This window comes from Eschrichtius robustus, chromosome 3 (genome assembly GCF_028021215.1).
Source record: "Eschrichtius robustus isolate mEscRob2 chromosome 3, mEscRob2.pri, whole genome shotgun sequence".
Lineage (NCBI taxonomy): Eukaryota > Metazoa > Chordata > Mammalia > Artiodactyla > Eschrichtiidae > Eschrichtius > Eschrichtius robustus.
Genome location: NC_090826.1, coordinates 37,110,051 through 37,119,652, shown reverse-complemented (window position 1 = coordinate 37,119,652; position 9,602 = coordinate 37,110,051).

The window sequence follows — 9,602 nt, the reverse complement described above, 5'->3', positions numbered from 1 at the left end:
TGCCTCTATTTAGGTTGACAGGTTGGATACGTGGGTGAAGGAGAAGGGATAATCATGGACGACTGCTGGTTTCTGGCTAGAGCAACTGGGTGGGTGGAGGACTATTTCTTGAAATAGGCGAGTGGCGTTATGAAGGAAACAGTTTGGGGGGGTTAGGTCAAAAGCTTCACTTTGGTCATGTTGAGTCTGAGATATATACAAGACTTCAGAGTGGAGGTGTCAGGTTAGCAGTTGGATACACAAATTAGGAGCTCAGGGAGAGATCCAGGCCAGAGACAGAGATTTGGCAGTCATTTTAGGTAGATGTATTCAGAGTCATGGAACTAAATGAGATCTCCTAGGGAGATAGTGTAGATGGAGATGAGAAGAACCATCATGGAGCCATGGGGCATACCAGCATTTTGAGGGAGGGCAGAGGAGGAGCAAAGGAGGTGAGATTAGGGCGGTTTGAAGGGATGAGGAAAACCAGGGAGTAGAAGTAGAGGAAGGAATGAAGGAGGAAGTAACTCTGGAGAACTGCAGTAAGGACAGGCAAGATGAGGACATGGAAGTATCCTTTAAATTTGCTAGCACCTAAGTCATTGGTGACCTTGAGCAGTCTTGGTAAAGTATTGAAGATGAAAGTCAGAGTAGAGAGAGAAGTGGGATATTGTTTACAGATACATACATATGCGATAAAAGAATAAAGATATGCCTGGGAATGATAAACACTAAGATTCAAGAGAGCAGTTGCCTCTGGCAGAGAGAGTAAAGTGGTTGGAGAGGGGTACTTCAACAAAACAGAATTTTGTTTTTTAACATGAATCATGGGTATACATGATGTTCATTATGTTATTTTCTGTGCCTCCTGAGTTAGGAGGGCAATATAAATTCAGACCCATCCCCACCTTTTTTGCTTTTTCCACCTGTGGGTCCAAGTAGTTGCAAACTTCCTTGCTGCTTCCCAAGGCCCTTGGGGCATTTGGGGTTTTGCAGGGGGCATTTCCAGTTCCTCAACCTTGGGCAGACCTAGTGAATTTCTCCTGGCCCTGCATGGGTGATAAAACTCCAGCCCTCATAACTTGTTTCTGATTCCAATACCCTCCTGTTATAGGAACCTGAAGTCAAGGACTTAACACTGAGTGGTCCAAAAACAGTAAAACCTACAGGAAACTCAGAGTCTCCAAAGTCGAGATTTCCTTTTGTGCCAAAAATGAAGAGAGTAGTCAGAGCAGCAAGGGGAACTGACCCAGAAGAGTCCTATGGTCTGAGAATAATGAAACCTCTAGGACTTTCAGAAACACAAAGCCATTAAATTGGGGACACTTATGTGTGCCAGGGACTCCAACATACTACCATGTACATATCACCACAATAGAGAGAAAAAGAAGCCCTCCCTTCCTTGAACTGGTAATAGAACAATCAGAGTCTATAAAATTGGTATGCTTTACATCAAAAAAATAGCAAGTTAAAAAAAATCATTGTGAAAGGATAGAACAATATGTTTTAAAAAAAGACATATATGAAAAAAACAAAAACTAGAAACACTTTAAAAGTACAGCCACTGAAATAAAAAAACCTCTGGCACTGTACTACAGTTTCCAATTAATTAAATGATTCAGTGGATGCTAGGTGAAAGGTTACTGAGTACAGGATGTTTGTATGGTGCCAGAGTATTGCTCCACAGATTATTTGTTAACAATTTGCAAAGGGAAAGCACACCTTTACATGAAAAAACGTGGCAGTCACCATTATAACCAAGTGATCAAACAGTATCACCAGCAGTGAGGCACCCTGACATTAAGTGTCTCCTGATAGGATACAAGATGAAGTACACAGCATCATCTAGGAGATAATGATGCCAAAAATGTGTAAGCTAAATCCAGTCCAGCCTCTAGACTTAGGTTTTATTCATTATTTTTTTCTGAACTACTTGAAAGTTGTGTTAAACACAATTCAACCGAGTAAATTTGAAGATCTAATTGGCGATTACACTGGTGACTCATGAATCGGGCAGCATCCCATTTAGCAACTAGGAGGGTGCTCTAAGTGGTTGTATAAAATGGAAGGTTTTTATAGGAAGGAGGGTGGGGCAAGGGAGCTATTAGCAAAAGAGAAGAAAGGATTATTTTTAGGCCAGGACATCTTTTTGTGGGGGAAGGGACTGGCAAGGGTTTTATTATACAGATTGACTCTTCTTTCTCTGGGGAATGAAGAAGGCCCATTTGGCAGATTACCTCATTGATGCTGACTAGAAAATTCCAGACTAAGTGATTAAGATTACATTTCCAGTGAAGGTTGAAACTGCCATAGGTTAGGTATTAAATCTAGGATTGGTGTCATGGGCTTTAGCACAAGTGACACCATTTTGGGCCTGTGGTTTTTCTTTAACAGTTTAACAGTTGCAAACATCATGACTCTTTAGCTCTAAGTATTTCAACATGCATCTCCCAAGAATAAGACCATTCTCCCACATAATTACAGTATCATTATTATACTTAAAAAATTGAAAATAATTCCCTAAAGTCTTTTATATCTAGAAATGAGATTTGTTTTTAAATTATTCAATAATCCAGTGGGCCAGCAGTGAGGGATGGGGAGACAGGAAATAACTGTGGCCATGAATTGATGATAGTAGATGCAGGCTAATGGAAAATGGTGTCTTTGCACTTAACGTTGATTTGTTTGAAAAATTTTTTTAAAGATTTTTTTTTTTTTTTTTTGCTGTGGACCATTTTTAAAGTCTTTATTTAATTTGTTACAATATTGCTTCTGTTTTATGTTTTGGTTTTTTGACCATGATGCATGTGGGATTCTAGCTCCGCAACCAGAGATCGAACTCGAACCCCCACCCCCTGCATTGGAAGGCGAAGTCTCAACCACTGGACTGAAGAAGGGTTAAGGATTTGAAAAACTAGAGTGAAAACCGAGAAATCCATGAGAAGACGGAAGGTAGTTGGGGGCCAGTTGTGGGGAGTCTGTGACTGTAGCCAGAGTGGAAGGGTGTCAGATGCCTTGAGATGGGGGTGAGGCTGAGGGAGAGCTATTTCAGTTGTGCTCACCTGTGCCTCTCCCCTCCTCACCCCCACTCCCCAGGACCCTGGGTGGATCATTACCTGCCCCATTGCCTCATGAGGCTGTAAACTCAGCACTCTAGCCTGACTAGGTAGGGCTAGACCAGTGGACCTTAAACATTACCTCCCCACCTGCTTCATATCCTAGGGTCTGGGCCTTAGCCTTCCCCTAAATTCACTGACACCCCTAAAATAATAGGAACTCAAAGGGAAACATATTTGCAATGAAAGAAAAACAACAAACAGAGAAACCTATATTAGATGAAGCTGAGTTAATAGACCTGGTCAAGTTTAAAATAAGTATAATAAATATCCTCAAAATATAAGGGAGGATATTGTTAACCTAAGGTAGGAACAAACAAGAAGAATCAGTTGGAAATACTGGGAATGAAAAATTTAATAGTTGAAATCCATACATGGATTGAATAGCAGAATGGTTACAGCCAAAATGAAACGATGAGCAATAAGATCAGGGTGAGGATTCTTCCAAACGGCATCAGGAAGGGATAAAGAAAACAAGAAAGATAGAAAACAAATGAGCTAGTTGTTTTTTTTGTTTTGTTTTGTTTTGTTGTAAATTTATTATTATTATTTTAAATTAATTTATTTAATTATTTTTGGCTGTGTTGGGTCTTCGTTTCTGCGTGAGGGCTTTCTCCAGCTGCGGCAAGCAGGGGCCACTCTTCATCGCGGTGCGCGGGCCTCTCACCATCGCGGCCTCTCTTGTTGCGGAGCACAGGCTCCAGACACACAGGCTCAGTAGTTGTGGCTCACGGGCCTAGTCGCTCCGCGGCATGTGGGATCCTCCCAGACCAGGGCTCGAATCCATGTCCCCTGCATTAGCAGGCAGACTCTCAACCACTGCGCCACCAGGGAAGCCCCCTGAGCTAGTTGTTTATGACCCACACTGTTGGTGACTAATTCTGCAGCCGTTCCCAGCCCCCTTCTCCCTTACTTATCTCCACATTGGACATAGAAAAAGAAGGGACTGAAATGAGGATCATTTGCTGGTAATATGTCCTCCCCCTTTTTTCTTGCCTTGGACATGGATGTTTTGTCTGGAGCTGTGACAGCTGTCTTGCGATCATGAGGTAGGTTGATAGTCATCAGATCAAAAAAATTCAACACACTCAGGACAGCCAAGTAGGAAGGCAGGAAGAGCCCAAGAAGGTTCTTGGTGGCTGAACAGTTGAACTAATGCCAGCAACCACCTACAATCCAACTCCTTGCTATGTAACTACAAACAAAAGAAAAGAAAACAAAAACCCACGTGTTTATTTTTTAAAATTATTTATTTATTTATTTGGCTGTGCTGGGTCTTAGTTGTGGCGTGTGGGATCTTTTTATTTGCAGCATGAGAACTCTTAGTTGAAGCATGTGGGATCTAGTTCCCTGACCAGGGATCAAACCCGGGCCCCCTGAATTAGGAGCATGGAGTCTTAGCCACTGGACCACCAGGGAAGTCCCCCAACTTGCTTATTTAAGCCACCATTATTCATGTTTTCTTTAATCAGCAACTGAAAACATACCTAACTAAAATATTCCTAACTGATGCCTTGTTCAATAATTTGAAAAAGAACTACAAAGTTGAGATTCAAAGAAATGAGAGGGGAAAAGGTAGAAATCAGTGAAAAAGAGATTTAAAAGAAGTATTTTAGGACTTCCCTGGTGGCCCAGTGGTTAAGAATCCACCTGCCAATGCAGGGGATACGGGTTCAAGCCCTGGTAGAGGAAGATCCCACATGCCGTGGAGCAACTCAGCCCGTGTGCCACAACTACTGAGCCTGCACTCGAGAGCCCGCGAGCCACAACTACTGAGCCTGGGCGCCTAGAGGCTGTGCTCTGCAACAAGAGAAACCCGTGCACCGCAACAAAGAGTAGCCCCCACTCTCCACAACTAGAGAAAGCCAAAAATAAATACATAAATAAATTTTAAAAAAATGAAACTACATGCAATAGTAGAAGAAAACATGAGTGTATTTTTCTTAATAATCCGTGTGTGAAGAAAGCCTTTTGAACTATAACTCAAAATCCAGAAGAGATAAAAGATTTATAAATTTGACTCCATTAAAAAACACCTGCTTGGCCAAATGAAAAACTGGGAGAGAATATTAGCAACTTAACGATACATGGCAGATAAAGAAATAATGTCCTTAACACACAGAGAGCTCTTTAAAATAAAGGGAAACTTTTCCTTTCTGTGATGCATGGCTGAAAGATGGCAATGCAGGTTTCCGAGAAAAATTGAGGGGAAAGAGCAAACATAAAAATGGACAAAAGATATAAACAGAAAATACACACACACAAAAGATACAAAAATGAAAAATATACTCAACTTCTCTTATAAAAAAGAGAAAAAATACTCAACTTCACTTATAAAAAAGAGAAATGCAAATTAAAACTACACTGAGATACCATTTTTCACCATTTAGATAGGTAGAAATTTAAAAACTTGACAACATCCTGTTGACAAACCTGTGGGGAAACAGACACCCTCATATGTTGCTGGAGGGAGCACACTTGGAAACAAACTATAGAATTTGGCAGTATTTAACAAAACTACATGTGAATTTAGACTTTGACTCAACAATTCACTTCTGAGAATTTATCCCAAAATACACACTTAGAAATATGAAAAAACATATGCACAAAGCTATTAGTTCAGTATTATCCGTAATAGCAAAATTCTGTAAACAACTGAAATTCCCACCTATAGGGACTGACTGAATAAACTACAGTATGTCCACACAATGGAGTACTGTGCAGCCACAAAAGAATGAGGGAGATCTCTATAAACTGATGTTGCTTGATTTCCAGGGTGTATTATTAAGTGAAATAAGTAACGTGTATGTTACCTTTTGTTAAAGGAAATAAAATGTGTGATAATAATGATGATAATGTTTTTTTTTTTTCTTCAAAAAGAAACACGTAAAGATAAACCAGAAACTAATGAACACAGGGGAACACAGGGTGGAGGGGATGGGGTGGAGAGGATAAGGCCAAAAGTGACACTTCTCTTTAGTTTATTTATTTATTTTTATATTTATTTTATTTATTTTTTTAAATTTTAGGCCGCATTGGGTCTTCATTGATGCATGTGGGCTTTCTCTAGTTGCGGCGAGCGGGGGCTACTCTTATTGCGTTGCGCAGGCTTCTCATTGCGGTGGCTTCTCTTTGTTGCAGAGCACAGGCTCTAGGCGCATGGGCTTCAGTAGTTGCAGCACGCAGGCTCAGTAGTTGTGGTGCATGGGCTCAGTAGTTGTGGTGCATGGGCTCAGTAGTTGTGGTGCCCAGGCTTAGTTGCTCCATGGCATGTGGGATCTTCCCGGACCAGGGATGGAACCCGTGTCCCCTGCATTGGTAGGTGGATTCTTAACCACTGTGCCACCAGGGAAGTCCACTTCATAATTTTAAAATAGAAAAAATAGGAAGGTTTTTAAAACGAGGGACTTTTTTTTTTTTTTTAGTTTTTTTTTATTTTGCCGCGCCATGCAGCATGCGGGATCTTAGTTCCCCGATCAGGGATCAAACCTGTGCCCCCTGCATTGAGAGTGCGGAGTCTTAACCACTAGAGCACCAGGGAAGTCCCAGTGAGGCACTTTTTAACTCCAGGAAAATAAAAAGTTATACATGGTAAGAAAGGTAATCATAGAACTCTACTTGGCTTGGCTCAAACAATATTGAATGTTGAAATACAATCACATGGGGATGATGGGCATGGGGAAGAAGGGGCGTGAGGGAGAAAACATCCTCATCTCGCTTGATGGTAAGTGTCAGAAACAAGGCAAAACACCTAAAATGTAGTTGCTTGTGCTAAACCGCACATCACCAGACTGAGGCTTAATTACAGTTTTGGTTCTCCCAGAAATGGAATCTTAAACCAGTCAATCAGGAATTGCCTGGTCAGTACTAGTAAGGTCATCTGCCTGATAGACCCCTGCCCTCCCCTAAAGGAAAGGAACTTTGTCACGACCAACCCGACTTTCGGCAGAGTACAACTTCCTTGTTCCTGCTCCCTTCTGCTTATAAAAGTCTTTCATCTTGTACAGCTCCTCTTAGCTCCTTTCTCTCTGCTACATTGGACAGTGCCCAGTTCATAAATCATTGAATAAAGCCAATAAGATCATTAAAATTTGCTGAGTTGAATTTTGTTTTTTTAATATAAATCAAGAAATAATGTTTAAAATTAGTGACTTAACCAACGAGGACCTACTGTATAGCACACAGGACTATGCTCAATATTTTTTAATAACCTATAAGGGAAAAGAATCTGAAAAAGAATATATATATATATATATATATATATATATATATATATATATGTATGTAACTGAATCACTGTGCTGTACATCTGAAGCTAACACAACATTGTAAATCAAGTATAAGTCAATAAAAATTTTTTTTAATTTTTTAAAAATAAAAAATAAATAAAATTAGTGACTTAGGCAACAGTATAGTCTGTTATTCTGAAACACAGGCCATATCCAGTAGAAGAAACAGCTGAGAGTTAACAGCAGTTGCTTCTGATGACAGAAATGGGGTGTGAGGTGGGATGTAGAGAAAAAGTGAGTAATAGTTTGTTTGTTTGTTTTTAAATGCTATTTAGCAGTATCTGCCTTCTGCTTTGAATACTGCCTGTGGTGAGGAGATAACTTGCTGGTTCTGGAGATCTTGATAGTGCCTATTAAGGGACAAGCCAAGGTGTTACAGTTTAGGACTCCTGAGAAGAAATTCAGCTCCCATTCAGCACTGCCCCTTCCCTTACACCACTCTCTTCCACTGCTTGAATTATGATTACAGTATTTATGTTTTTCCAGGCACATGAATAATTTCCCCTAGATTGTGTACTCTTTTTTAAAAATTTTATTGAAGTATAGTTGATTTACAATGTTGTGTTAATTTCTGCTATACAGCAAAGTGATTCAGTTACACATATATATTCTTTTTCATATTCTTTTCCATTATGGTTTATCAAAGGATATTGAATATAGTTCCCTGTGCTATAGAGTAGGACCTTTTTGTTTATTAGATTGTGTACTCCTCGAAGACAACTCAGTTTGATTTGTCTGCCTCCTTCCTTCTTCCATTTTCCATTCTTTTTTCTTGCCTACCATCTCTCTCCCTCCCTCCCTCCCTCTCTCTCTCTCTCTGCCTCTCTTTCTCTTTTCATAGCAGCCCTGCCTGTCTGTCTATCTATCTGTCTATCTATCTATCTGTCTATCTATCTATCTATCTATCTATCTATCTATCTATCTATCTATCTATCATCTTTGGCCCTCACGAGATGATTATTCTCCTGGGTTCATGACATTATCATCAGTGGTCTATGGAAGGCTCCTCTTGCTATTCATTCATTTATCTATTTATCATTAATTATTTCTTTATTTTATTCTCATTCGCCTTCTTTTCCCAGGCAAATATCCCACTATGTTTAATATATATCTTCTTGTTTTTTGTTCTTATAAAATGGGTATTGTGTGCATGTATTATTTACGTGCAAGGATTTTAAAAGTTATATTAATATTATTGTATCGTGCATCTCATTTTTATCACTAAACATTCTATTTTTGATGCAATGTGACATCTAATACGTTATTTCCAACTGTTGCGTAATAGTACATTTTACCCATTTTACCTGCTGTTCTCCCAGTGACGGATGTCAGGTTGTCTCCAAGGATGCTGCAGGCAATGCTCCATAAAATAAAATTAGGCCTTTATTTCACATCATACAGAAAAAAAATCTAGATAATTAGGGATTCAATTGTAAAAACGTTAAAACTTTCAGAAGAAAATACGACTATCTTTTTGTAACGTTAGGGTAGGGAAAGATTTCTTAAAATCTAGAAGACTATAAAGTGAAAATTCATGAATTGAATATATTAAAACTTCTGTATGATAATAAACAAATAAAAAAACAACTGACAGACTACAGGAAATAACTTGCAATACATATAAACTGTCAAAGGTTTAGCTTCCTCAATATAAAGAGTAAGAACCCCTACAAGTCAATAAGCAAAAGATAAAAAACAAGTTAAAAATGGATAAAAGACCAGAACAGGCAGTTCCGGGAATGGGAAACTGGAATTACCAATAAACATGAGAAGATACTCACACGTATTTCTCTCTATGTATTTTTATTTTTTTATTTTTTTATTTATGGCTGTGTTGGGTCTTCGTTTCTGTGCGAGGGCTTTCTCTAGTTGTGGCAAGCAGGGGCCACTCTTCATCATGGTGCGCGGGCCTCTCACTATCGCGGCCTCTCTTGTTGCGGAGCACAGGCTCCAGACGCGCAGGCTCAGCAGTTGTGGCTCACGGGCCCAGCTGCTCCGTGGCATGTGGGATCTTCCCAGACCAGGGCTCGAACCCGTGTCCCCTGCATTGGCAGGCAGATCCTCAACCACTGCGCCACCAGGGAAGCCCCCTCTCTATGTATTTTTAAAAGATTACTTGTTACCTAAGTCTCTGAGTGTTAAAACACATCTTCTGGGTTGAATTATTATCATTCTAAGTACATGATTGATCAAAACAAGATAAGAATTTTCAACCTAA